This window comes from Rhinoderma darwinii (genome assembly GCF_050947455.1).
Source record: "Rhinoderma darwinii isolate aRhiDar2 chromosome 5 unlocalized genomic scaffold, aRhiDar2.hap1 SUPER_5_unloc_9, whole genome shotgun sequence".
NCBI lineage: Eukaryota > Metazoa > Chordata > Amphibia > Anura > Rhinodermatidae > Rhinoderma > Rhinoderma darwinii.
Window position 1 is genome coordinate 223,706 of NW_027461822.1, and position 13,181 is coordinate 236,886.

At 51.0% G+C, this 13,181-nt stretch overlaps 4 non-coding genes and 2 pseudogenes across 4 annotated transcripts; all 6 read right to left on the reverse strand.

Moving 5' to 3' along the window:
* Nucleotides 1–493: 493 nt before the first annotated feature.
* On the reverse strand, nt 494–684 carry LOC142697889 (U2 spliceosomal RNA). Its single transcript, XR_012865605.1, has one exon. It is a non-coding gene; the product is annotated as a U2 spliceosomal RNA (small nuclear RNA).
* A 1,286-nt stretch (nt 685–1,970) lies between these two features.
* Nucleotides 1,971–2,161, reverse strand: LOC142697890 (U2 spliceosomal RNA). The gene has a single exon (XR_012865606.1). It is a non-coding gene; the product is annotated as a U2 spliceosomal RNA (small nuclear RNA).
* A 1,286-nt stretch (nt 2,162–3,447) lies between these two features.
* Nucleotides 3,448–3,638, reverse strand: LOC142697891 (U2 spliceosomal RNA). The gene has a single exon (XR_012865607.1). It is a non-coding gene; the product is annotated as a U2 spliceosomal RNA (small nuclear RNA).
* A 1,286-nt stretch (nt 3,639–4,924) lies between these two features.
* Nucleotides 4,925–5,115, reverse strand: LOC142697709 (U2 spliceosomal RNA). Its single transcript, XR_012865473.1, has one exon. It is a non-coding gene; the product is annotated as a U2 spliceosomal RNA (small nuclear RNA).
* Nucleotides 5,116–6,405: 1,290 nt separating this feature from the next.
* On the reverse strand, nt 6,406–6,579 carry LOC142697801 (U2 spliceosomal RNA; annotated as a pseudogene).
* Nucleotides 6,580–12,134: 5,555 nt separating this feature from the next.
* LOC142697841 (U2 spliceosomal RNA) lies at nt 12,135–12,236 on the reverse strand (annotated as a pseudogene).
* Between the last annotated feature and the right edge of the window lie 945 nt (nt 12,237–13,181).

Here is a 13,181-nt window from a genome sequence, read left to right on the forward strand (position 1 = left end):
TCTTGAAATGTAGGGACGACAGTACATTCCATCACATCCACCTAGTGTACACAGGTAGGTCCATTGTGGCGGGTAGGCGGCTGGCTGCTTTAATGGCTGTTTGCTGTTCCCCTACTCCACTCCACTCCACTATTTGACTGTGGTGCTGCATCAATCAGTGGCTGGCTCAGGTGCAGCTCTTTAACTTACCTAGGAGGGAGGGAGGGAGGGAGGGCGGAGAGAAGACAAGGAAGGTGAATGAGCTGTTCCAATGTGAAATGCCGGAAACACAGAAACACAGAAGACACACACACACACACACACAACAAGAGGTGGCAATGTATTCATTAATTGCATTTAATAAATGAGCTCATTATCACACATGACTGTACAAATGCATTGTCCAACAGGTGTTGAAATAATGGGATTAAAAGGGGAGATCCCTTCAGAAAGACAGAAACAATGGCAAAGAGAAAAAACACTTTTGGAATCTGATTTTAGTCAACACATAAGGGAAGGGTGCACCGGTCCTGGAAATACTGCAATACCAGGTCAATGCGTGGAGTGGACAGAGCAAGCTCTATTTCCATCTCCCTGTTCTAAAAATCCATTTAATATATGGTCCCCAGATAGGGGACGTATCAGATATTAAACTGATAAGAACAGATACTACACTTGATCTTAGCCAAAAGGCCGAGAAGCGATAACCCGAGCGGCCCTTGCCTTGCCCGAGCCTGTCCCATACTGCTGTTCACCCCTTGCAGCGATTCAGCCTACTCCTAGGCAATTCCATGGGGCCCTGCAGGCTCACACACATTTACAGCTACTAAGCGGGAGGTGAATAAAGGCCGGAGAGGAAGCCAGACAGGATTTGCTTCTTTTGCTTGCACCACAATGCAGTGCTGAAAGAGGAGGAATCTACATAAAAACGCCTTCCTGGCAACGCCCAAATGCCCTCCTGCCATGCAGATAAACACTGGCAGCGGCAGCAAGTGCATGCCCACAGCCACCCCTTGTTCCTTCACACCTTGTATCAGCTTTAATCCAGTCCTGTGCTGCCTGCTGAGCAGCACTGAACAACACTGCCTGGGCCCAGGCTTTTATCTCTGAGGCAGGCCCCATTATGATGTCAGAAAGCTGGCTCTGGAATCCTGAGGGCTCCACTATGACACGTGCAAAGTTCCGTCTGAACTTTATATAAGACTGTGAGGCTCAGTCAGTCACTCAGTGTTGCCTGAGAGGGCAACACTGCAACAGCCGGCCGCCAGGCTGTCTTTTTTTTGCACATTTATTTGCCTCCAGGAGGCCACAAGAGGGAGACAAGGGACTGCAAAATGGAAAATAGGCATCCACCAACTTTACAGACAACTTCTCTTTGCTCCTACAACCTCCATCCTTGCACAGTTTGTTATTCTTCCAGGTAACATAGTAACAAATCCAAATTGCTGCTCTCTTTGTAGGCAAGCAAGGGTTTGTTGCAACTGCAATTCTTACTTCTTCTTGAAATGTAGGGACGACAGTACATTCCATCACATCCACCTAGTGTACACAGGTAGGTCCATTGTGGCGGGTAGGCGGCTGGCTGCTTTAATGGCTGTTTGCTGTTCCCCTACTCCACTCCACTCCACTATTTGACTGTGGTGCTGCATCAATCAGTGGCTGGCTCAGGTGCAGCTCTTTAACTTACCTAGGAGGGAGGGAGGGAGGGAGGGCGGAGAGAAGACAAGGAAGGTGAATGAGCTGTTCCAATGTGAAATGCCGGAAACACAGAAACACAGAAGACACACACACACACACACACAACAAGAGGTGGCAATGTATTCATTAATTGCATTTAATAAATGAGCTCATTATCACACATGACTGTACAAATGCATTGTCCAACAGGTGTTGAAATAATGGGATTAAAAGGGGAGATCCCTTCAGAAAGACAGAAACAATGGCAAAGAGAAAAAACACTTTTGGAATCTGATTTTAGTCAACACATAAGGGAAGGGTGCACCGGTCCTGGAAATACTGCAATACCAGGTCAATGCGTGGAGTGGACAGAGCAAGCTCTATTTCCATCTCCCTGTTCTAAAAATCCATTTAATATATGGTCCCCAGATAGGGGACGTATCAGATATTAAACTGATAAGAACAGATACTACACTTGATCTTAGCCAAAAGGCCGAGAAGCGATAACCCGAGCGGCCCTTGCCTTGCCCGAGCCTGTCCCATACTGCTGTTCACCCCTTGCAGCGATTCAGCCTACTCCTAGGCAATTCCATGGGGCCCTGCAGGCTCACACACATTTACAGCTACTAAGCGGGAGGTGAATAAAGGCCGGAGAGGAAGCCAGACAGGATTTGCTTCTTTTGCTTGCACCACAATGCAGTGCTGAAAGAGGAGGAATCTACATAAAAACGCCTTCCTGGCAACGCCCAAATGCCCTCCTGCCATGCAGATAAACACTGGCAGCGGCAGCAAGTGCATGCCCACAGCCACCCCTTGTTCCTTCACACCTTGTATCAGCTTTAATCCAGTCCTGTGCTGCCTGCTGAGCAGCACTGAACAACACTGCCTGGGCCCAGGCTTTTATCTCTGAGGCAGGCCCCATTATGATGTCAGAAAGCTGGCTCTGGAATCCTGAGGGCTCCACTATGACACGTGCAAAGTTCCGTCTGAACTTTATATAAGACTGTGAGGCTCAGTCAGTCACTCAGTGTTGCCTGAGAGGGCAACACTGCAACAGCCGGCCGCCAGGCTGTCTTTTTTTTGCACATTTATTTGCCTCCAGGAGGCCACAAGAGGGAGACAAGGGACTGCAAAATGGAAAATAGGCATCCACCAACTTTACAGACAACTTCTCTTTGCTCCTACAACCTCCATCCTTGCACAGTTTGTTATTCTTCCAGGTAACATAGTAACAAATCCAAATTGCTGCTCTCTTTGTAGGCAAGCAAGGGTTTGTTGCAACTGCAATTCTTACTTCTTCTTGAAATGTAGGGACGACAGTACATTCCATCACATCCACCTAGTGTACACAGGTAGGTCCATTGTGGCGGGTAGGCGGCTGGCTGCTTTAATGGCTGTTTGCTGTTCCCCTACTCCACTCCACTCCACTATTTGACTGTGGTGCTGCATCAATCAGTGGCTGGCTCAGGTGCAGCTCTTTAACTTACCTAGGAGGGAGGGAGGGAGGGAGGGCGGAGAGAAGACAAGGAAGGTGAATGAGCTGTTCCAATGTGAAATGCCGGAAACACAGAAACACAGAAGACACACACACACACACACACAACAAGAGGTGGCAATGTATTCATTAATTGCATTTAATAAATGAGCTCATTATCACACATGACTGTACAAATGCATTGTCCAACAGGTGTTGAAATAATGGGATTAAAAGGGGAGATCCCTTCAGAAAGACAGAAACAATGGCAAAGAGAAAAAACACTTTTGGAATCTGATTTTAGTCAACACATAAGGGAAGGGTGCACCGGTCCTGGAAATACTGCAATACCAGGTCAATGCGTGGAGTGGACAGAGCAAGCTCTATTTCCATCTCCCTGTTCTAAAAATCCATTTAATATATGGTCCCCAGATAGGGGACGTATCAGATATTAAACTGATAAGAACAGATACTACACTTGATCTTAGCCAAAAGGCCGAGAAGCGATAACCCGAGCGGCCCTTGCCTTGCCCGAGCCTGTCCCATACTGCTGTTCACCCCTTGCAGCGATTCAGCCTACTCCTAGGCAATTCCATGGGGCCCTGCAGGCTCACACACATTTACAGCTACTAAGCGGGAGGTGAATAAAGGCCGGAGAGGAAGCCAGACAGGATTTGCTTCTTTTGCTTGCACCACAATGCAGTGCTGAAAGAGGAGGAATCTACATAAAAACGCCTTCCTGGCAACGCCCAAATGCCCTCCTGCCATGCAGATAAACACTGGCAGCGGCAGCAAGTGCATGCCCACAGCCACCCCTTGTTCCTTCACACCTTGTATCAGCTTTAATCCAGTCCTGTGCTGCCTGCTGAGCAGCACTGAACAACACTGCCTGGGCCCAGGCTTTTATCTCTGAGGCAGGCCCCATTATGATGTCAGAAAGCTGGCTCTGGAATCCTGAGGGCTCCACTATGACACGTGCAAAGTTCCGTCTGAACTTTATATAAGACTGTGAGGCTCAGTCAGTCACTCAGTGTTGCCTGAGAGGGCAACACTGCAACAGCCGGCCGCCAGGCTGTCTTTTTTTTGCACATTTATTTGCCTCCAGGAGGCCACAAGAGGGAGACAAGGGACTGCAAAATGGAAAATAGGCATCCACCAACTTTACAGACAACTTCTCTTTGCTCCTACAACCTCCATCCTTGCACAGTTTGTTATTCTTCCAGGTAACATAGTAACAAATCCAAATTGCTGCTCTCTTTGTAGGCAAGCAAGGGTTTGTTGCAACTGCAATTCTTACTTCTTCTTGAAATGTAGGGACGACAGTACATTCCATCACATCCACCTAGTGTACACAGGTAGGTCCATTGTGGCGGGTAGGCGGCTGGCTGCTTTAATGGCTGTTTGCTGTTCCCCTACTCCACTCCACTCCACTATTTGACTGTGGTGCTGCATCAATCAGTGGCTGGCTCAGGTGCAGCTCTTTAACTTACCTAGGAGGGAGGGAGGGAGGGAGGGCGGAGAGAAGACAAGGAAGGTGAATGAGCTGTTCCAATGTGAAATGCCGGAAACACAGAAACACAGAAGACACACACACACACACACACAACAAGAGGTGGCAATGTATTCATTAATTGCATTTAATAAATGAGCTCATTATCACACATGACTGTACAAATGCATTGTCCAACAGGTGTTGAAATAATGGGATTAAAAGGGGAGATCCCTTCAGAAAGACAGAAACAATGGCAAAGAGAAAAAACACTTTTGGAATCTGATTTTAGTCAACACATAAGGGAAGGGTGCACCGGTCCTGGAAATACTGCAATACCAGGTCAATGCGTGGAGTGGACAGAGCAAGCTCTATTTCCATCTCCCTGTTCTAAAAATCCATTTAATATATGGTCCCCAGATAGGGGACGTATCAGATATTAAACTGATAAGAACAGATACTACACTTGATCTTAGCCAAAAGGCCGAGAAGCGATAACCCGAGCGGCCCTTGCCTTGCCCGAGCCTGTCCCATACTGCTGTTCACCCCTTGCAGCGATTCAGCCTACTCCTAGGCAATTCCATGGGGCCCTGCAGGCTCACACACATTTACAGCTACTAAGCGGGAGGTGAATAAAGGCCGGAGAGGAAGCCAGACAGGATTTGCTTCTTTTGCTTGCACCACAATGCAGTGCTGAAAGAGGAGGAATCTACATAAAAACGCCTTCCTGGCAACGCCCAAATGCCCTCCTGCCATGCAGATAAACACTGGCAGCGGCAGCAAGTGCATGCCCACAGCCACCCCTTGTTCCTTCACACCTTGTATCAGCTTTAATCCAGTCCTGTGCTGCCTGCTGAGCAGCACTGAACAACACTGCCTGGGCCCAGGCTTTTATCTCTGAGGCAGGCCCCATTATGATGTCAGAAAGCTGGCTCTGGAATCCTGAGGGCTCCACTATGACACGTGCAAAGTTCCGTCTGAACTTTATATAAGACTGTGAGGCTCAGTCAGTCACTCAGTGTTGCCTGAGAGGGCAACACTGCAACAGCCGGCCGCCAGGCTGTCTTTTTTTTGCACATTTATTTGCCTCCAGGAGGCCACAAGAGGGAGACAAGGGACTGCAAAATGGAAAATAGGCATCCACCAACTTTACAGACAACTTCTCTTTGCTCCTACAACCTCCATCCTTGCACAGTTTGTTATTCTTCCAGGTAACATAGTAACAAATCCAAATTGCTGCTCTCTTTGTAGGCAAGCAAGGGTTTGTTGCAACTGCAATTCTTACTTCTTCTTGAAATGTAGGGACGACAGTACATTCCATCACATCCACCTAGTGTACACAGGTAGGTCCATTGTGGCGGGTAGGCGGCTGGCTGCTTTAATGGCTGTTTGCTGTTCCCCTACTCCACTCCACTCCACTATTTGACTGTGGTGCTGCATCAATCAGTGGCTGGCTCAGGTGCAGCTCTTTAACTTACCTAGGAGGGAGGGAGGGAGGGAGGGAGGGCGGAGAGAAGACAAGGAAGGTGAATGAGCTGTTCCAATGTGAAATGCCGGAAACACAGAAACACAGAAGACACACACACACACACACACAACAAGAGGTGGCAATGTATTCATTAATTGCATTTAATAAATGAGCTCATTATCACACATGACTGTACAAATGCATTGTCCAACAGGTGTTGAAATAATGGGATTAAAAGGGGAGATCCCTTCAGAAAGACAGAAACAATGGCAAAGAGAAAAAACACTTTTGGAATCTGATTTTAGTCAACACATAAGGGAAGGGTGCACCGGTCCTGGAAATACTGCAATACCAGGTCAATGCGTGGAGTGGACAGAGCAAGCTCTATTTCCATCTCCCTGTTCTAAAAATCCATTTAATATATGGTCCCCAGATAGGGGACGTATCAGATATTAAACTGATAAGAACAGATTTTTGATTGAAAAATGCTTTATTGACAATCAATCGTCATCATACAAACATTACTGCGACGCAGCGCAAGCCATGAAGCAGCAAATAATAAATAATAACAGTCGTCAAACATAACATGACAGTATAATACACAGTACAGGCTAGCCTATGCTATACATTACACCACATGCTACACTAACATTCTTGCATTCACTAAAGCCAAACAACAAAGCATTACAGACAAGTGATGGGATAGGGGAGTGGGTAGGAGGGGATAGGGAAGGGGGAAATCACAGGCCCGAAGCTTTATTGAAAGACAACACACAAGAAGGGAGAGTGGGGGGAAGGGGAGTATCAGTCCTCTTCCTCATCGACGTCCGGGCTGTCCCAGGTGGAATAGTCTCTGAGCAGGCTGTGGATCAGCCTGCGGCAGTCCTGGACGGACACACTCTCTCTCCGCAAAATCAGACGGTTCCTGGCAAACCATATAGCGTCCTTAAAGCAGTTCATAAGGCGCCAGGCTTCCTGGATTGCTCCATCCGTGGTATTCCCAGGAAATAGTCCATAAAGTACCGAGCGGTACGACAGTCTGTTCCTGGGTACTGAGTCCTTGAGTTCATGTTCCAAGGCTTTCAACAGACCCTGTGCAAAGGGGCACTGCCAGAAAATGTGCAAAGATGTTTCCTCCGTGAAGGGGCACCTGGGGCAGTACCGGGTCTTGCACAGGTTGCGGGCATGCATGAATGACCTAAGAGGCAGTCCTCCCTGGATGGCCATCCATGAAATGTCCTTGTGCCCGTTGGTCAACCTGCCAGATGACACGTTAGTCCAAACAGTCTCCAACGTGTCGGCATGAAGCCCTGGAACAGACTCCAGTGAGTCCTTTGCTCTGATGTGCTTGTGGATCGTCTTAGGTTTCCACAAGTCGGGCTTAAGACCCTCCAGTTGATGCTCCCTCACGAACCGGACGACATCTCCGTAGAACCAGGGAGCGTGCCAGTTGTAAGGGAAGGAGCTGTCCCACTTGTCCCAGCCAAAACCTCGCCAGAGGGGAAGGAGGAAGTAGCGGGACATGGCCTTGCCCGCAGAGCCGTTTGCTGTCCTCAGAGTCCTACGAACACAGTCACATACAAAAGCGATCCGCAGCAGAGTGGGAATGTCGGGTATACCCTTCCCACCTTTGCGGGGCTCCTTGTACATAACAGTCCGCTTTACTCTGTCCATTTTCGAGCCCCAGATGAAGCGAAACACAGTCCTGGTAATGGCCCTCGAGACGGTGGCAAGAGGGGGCCATGCCTGTGCAGTGTATTGTAGCACAGGCAAGACTTCGTTACGCAGGACCATTGCTTTGCCCTCAATAGTGAGTTGTCTGAGGCTCCACAGTCCGATCCTTTGGTTGACTTTGGCCAAGCGTTCTTCCCACGACTTTAGGGCTGCACCTTCCTTACCGAACCAGACTCCCAGAATTTTGATGAAGTCCGGCTTGATAGTAAACGGGAAGGAGGCAGGAGAAGGCAGGTACCACTTTCCGAAGAGCATGGCTTCCGACTTCCCGCAGTTGACTTTTGCCCCTGAAGCGCGTCCGAACTCCTCACAGGTCTGGACGAGTGCAGTCACCGAACTCTGGTCAGCGCAGAAGACGGTCACGTCGTCCATGTACAGCGAGCATTTGACCTCGAAGTGTCCTGGACCTGGTGCGGTGATCCCTCTGATCTCTCCATTCTGCCGGATAGCCTCTGCGAAGAGCTCTATAACACAAACAAAAAGGAGAGGTGAAAGAGGACAGCCTTGTCTAACCCCCGACGATACAGGAAAGGGGTCAGTCTTCCAGCCGTTCACCAGCACCGAGCTGTAAATGTCGCAATACATCAGGTTAACATACAAACAGAACAACCTGCCAAGCCGCAGCCTACGCAGAGCCTTACCCATGAATTCGTGAGAGACCCGGTCAAAAGCCTTCTCCTGATCCAGACTGACCAGGGCCGCGTGTGTACGGCGGCTTTGCATGTAATGCACCGTGTCCCTCACCAGGGCAAGACTGTCGGCCACCCTACGGCCAGGAATGCCGCAGGTTTGGTCCGATCCGATGATCTGTCCGATGACAACCTTCAGTCTGTTGGCCAATACTTTGGCGAGGATCTTGTAGTCCACGTTCAGGAGAGAGATGGGACGCCAGTTTTTCAGGTCACATCTCTCCCCCTTCCGCTTATACAAGATCGTGATCATGCCTTCTCTCAAGGACGGTGGCATTCTACCCTCCACCACCATCTCCTCATAGAGCTCCAGCAGGTCCGGACTGATCAAGTCCCCCAGCGCTACATAGAGCTCTGCTGGGAGACCATCACTGCCCGGGGTCCTGCCGGGTCTGAAGGATTTAGCGGCAGAGAGCAGTTCCTCCACCGTCAGGGGTACATCCATAGCCTCCGTACCTGCAGGATCAAGATGATTAGTGATACCTGACAGGAATTTATCGGCGGCTTCGGGGTCAGTGGTTTTCCGGGAGTAGAGGCTTCGGTAGTAGTCTGTGACGACTCCCATCACCTCCTTCTTCCCAGAATGCATGTTTCCGGTCTCATCTCGGAGTTCCTTCAGGGGCGTGTGGCCGGCATGGAGTTTCCTGAAAAAGAACGAGTTACATTTCTCACCCTTCTCCAGGTTCTCCACCTTGGAACGAAAGACAATTCGCTTGGATTCCTCCTCAAAGTGCCTTTTCAGGCCCTTTTTGGCTTCCTCCAGCTCCTTCCTGACGTCCCAGCCGCATTGAAGGAGGTCTTGCAGGGATCGCAGCTGACGCTGCATCTCTCTGAAGTCTCTCTTCCTCTCACACGCCTGTTGACGACTTTTTGCCTGAAAGAAACAACGAAATTCAACTTTAACATATTCCCACCAGTTACAGGTTTTGTCAAAGAAAACTTTATCATTCCTCCAAACAATATAGGCGTCTCTAAGTTCCGCCAGTACCTCCTCTCTTTCCAGCAGGGCACAATTCAGCTTCCAGGAGCCAGGGCCGGGAGGAAAACCGTGGCCGATGGCACCCTGGAAGAGAATGGCCCTGTGGTCAGAGAAGAAGCAGGGGACCATGGAGTGCCCATGCTGCTTGACTGCCCGGGAGGTGAACACAAAGTCAATCCGAGAACGAAGTGAGCCATCGGGTCGGCTCCATGAATAGTTCACAGAGCCGATCCCCATGGAGCCCACAACGTCCTGCAAGGATGCTTCGGTTACCATCTCGATAAGCAGTTTGGAACTGACATCCAGCTTGATTGAAGTGCCGGAACTTCGTCCATCCTCTTCGATGGGGCAGTTGAAGTCCCCGGCCATCACCACTGCCCTAGTGGTGGCGAGCTGGGTCCGCAGGGTCTGGAATAGTTCCAGGCGCTCAGCCTTCATAGGGGGAGCGTACACGTTGATGAGCCTAATCGGCTCTCCCGCCCAGGAACCGTCTACGACCAACAAGCGGCCGCAGACGAGCTCCTGGACAGAGTCAACAGTAAATACGCTTCCCCTAATCAGGATGGCAACCCCTGCAGACTTACAGTCGCCCCCACCAGACCAGTAGGACGGGCCATGGGTCCACTGCCTGGCCAGATGATGGTATGACCTGGAAGAGGGGAGAGTACATTCCTGCAGCATAAATACATCACTCGACTGCTTGGAAAGAAAAGTTAGCACCATCTGACATCTAGTCCTATCTCTAACACTCCTCACATTGAGGCTAAAGATGTTAAGTTTAGCAGCCATGGGGGAGAATAAAGAAGGTCAGTGCAAACGATACACCTTAGTTACCAGTCCGGTCGGGCGGATCCTCCTCTCTGGAGCCTGGCGGGTCCGGAAGATCCAGCAGGCCCTCTGACAAAAATTGTTCCAGGATTGTAGCCACCTGGATGTCTGTTGTGAAGTCGATGACCTCAGGTTCAGACACGAGTTCCTCCACCATCTGCTCCATTTCCTCCTGCTGCGCAAGGGAATCTTCGCAGATTTCCACGACTTGTCGCTTTGAGGACTCAGCAGCTGGGCTGTCCCTCACCTTTCTCTTCCTCTGGATGGCACCTGAGGAGACAAGAGGGGGAAAATCCTCCAGGGAGAGGACTCCAGCAGCTGGAGGGGAAGATGTTAGTGCTGCTGGAGCTGGGGAGAAGGGAGGCTGGGTTGGGAGAGGTGCAGGTGACAGGACCACTGAGATGGGTGGGTAGGAGAAGGTGAGAGCCTCAGTGGGGGTGACAGGGGTTGGGGACGGGGGGGTGGGGAGGGCCGGGCGAGGGAGGGTGGGAAGGGTAGGGCGAGGGAGGGCCGGGAGAGGGGGGGGAGGGACTGTCGTCTTCTTACCATCCTTCTTTTTCCCGGTCTTCTGTGCCGCTGGAGCTCTGGCTGGGGCGGGGTTCCCTCTGGCTGGAGCTTTTGCTGCTACAGTTGCCCAGGATCGATCCCTCTTCGGGCAGTCCTTGTAAGAGTGGGCTGCTTGTCCGCAGAGGTTGCACATTGTCCGTTTCGGGCAGTCTTTGGTCTCGTGTCCTGTTACCCGGCAGTTCTTGCAGGCGTCCTCCTTGCAGTCCTTCACCGAATGACCCTTCTTGCTGCATCTCCTGCAGATCTGCGGCATGTCCGGGTAATAGATGAGGCCGTAGGAGTTGCCCAGCGAGAATGACTGGGGCAGGTGCTGGAGGCCGTCTTCCGCGCTCGAATCCTTGTTCAGTCGGACGATTACCGACCACTTGCCAGTCCAGAAGCCGAGTCCGTTCAGGATGTGGGTGGGTTCCCTCACCACTGTGCAGAACCGCTTCAGGAGCGTGGTGATGTCTTTGCCGGGGGTGTGTGGGTTCCGCATTGAGACCGTCACCCGCCTTTCCTCTCTTTGGACAGGGCAGTTGCCCACAAAGCGAGAGAAAGGGGATTCAGGCCTCGCCGCTTTCACCATCTCCCAGTACCTTCTGCAGATGTTGATCGAAGCGAAGGTCACGAAGAACATCCCGGTCATGAAGGCCTGGATGCTGATGGTCTCCGGCTTAGCGAAGCCCTGGTCCAGGAGCATCTTCTGGCAGAACACTTCTTCCGTCATGTCCGGCACTCTCCCGTCCACCTCCTTCAGCTTCAGGGCCACCGTCTGCTTCATCCAGGGCTCCAGGGTTGGAGCAGCCTGGTTCGGCTTCCTGGTGGCCTGTCCGCTTGAGGAGGCTTCAGGAGGAGATGTCCTGGCCTGGGCCGGCTCACCTGGTCCATCAGCCTTCTCCTTCTGGGTGGCAGGGTTGCTGGTTGAGGCCATGGCTTCTTCCAGCTGTTCCTGTCGCTTGGGGAGGATCTTCGATAGCTCTTTCCCGAAGGGGGCGGAGCTATGCAAATCTTCTCCTTGCTGGCCGAGGTTCTTCCACGAAATTTCTTCCGCAGCGGTTCCTCGTCGAGCTTCTTCTTCTGCGGCCGAGCTTCTTCGAAGATCCCCTTCAGCAGCGGCTCTTCTCCGAAGTTCTCCTTCTTCTTCCCGGCAGCGATCTCCCGGAGCTTCTTCCTCGATGGCGGCTTCTCCCTTCTGGATCGTCGTCTTCGCTGGTTCTTCTCCGCAGTTCGTCGCCGGCTTCGTCTGGAACGCTCTTGGATCGCTAAGCTAGTGTTTATAGCCCCCAGTGGTTCTCCGAGCTATCTATCCTTACAAGGACTGATAAGAACAGATACTACACTTGATCTTAGCCAAAAGGCCGAGAAGCGATAACCCGAGCGGCCCTTGCCTTGCCCGAGCCTGTCCCATACTGCTGTTCACCCCTTGCAGCGATTCAGCCTACTCCTAGGCAATTCCATGGGGCCCTGCAGGCTCACACACATTTACAGCTACTAAGCGGGAGGTGAATAAAGGCCGGAGAGGAAGCCAGACAGGATTTGCTTCTTTTGCTTGCACCACAATGCAGTGCTGAAAGAGGAGGAATCTACATAAAAACGCCTTCCTGGCAACGCCCAAATGCCCTCCTGCCATGCAGATAAACACTGGCAGCGGCAGCAAGTGCATGCCCACAGCCACCCCTTGTTCCTTCACACCTTGTATCAGCTTTAATCCAGTCCTGTGCTGCCTGCTGAGCAGCACTGAACAACACTGCCTGGGCCCAGGCTTTTATCTCTGAGGCAGGCCCCATTATGATGTCAGAAAGCTGGCTCTGGAATCCTGAGGGCTCCACTATGACACGTGCAAAGTTCCGTCTGAACTTTATATAAGACTGTGAGGCTCAGTCAGTCACTCAGTGTTGCCTGAGAGGGCAACACTGCAACAGCCGGCCGCCAGGCTGTCTTTTTTTTGCACATTTATTTGCCTCCAGGAGGCCACAAGAGGGAGACAAGGGACTGCAAAATGGAAAATAGGCATCCACCAACTTTACAGACAACTTCTCTTTGCTCCTACAACCTCCATCCTTGCACAGTTTGTTATTCTTCCAGGTAACATAGTAACAAATCCAAATTGCTGCTCTCTTTGTAGGCAAGCAAGGGTTTGTTGCAACTGCAATTCTTACTTCTTCTTGAAATGTAGGGACGACAGTACATTCCATCACATCCACCTAGTGTACACAGGTAGGTCCATTGTGGCGGGTAGGCGGCTGGCTGCTTTAATGGCTGTTTGCTGTTCCCCTACTCCACTCCACTCCACTATTTGACTGTGGTGCTGCATC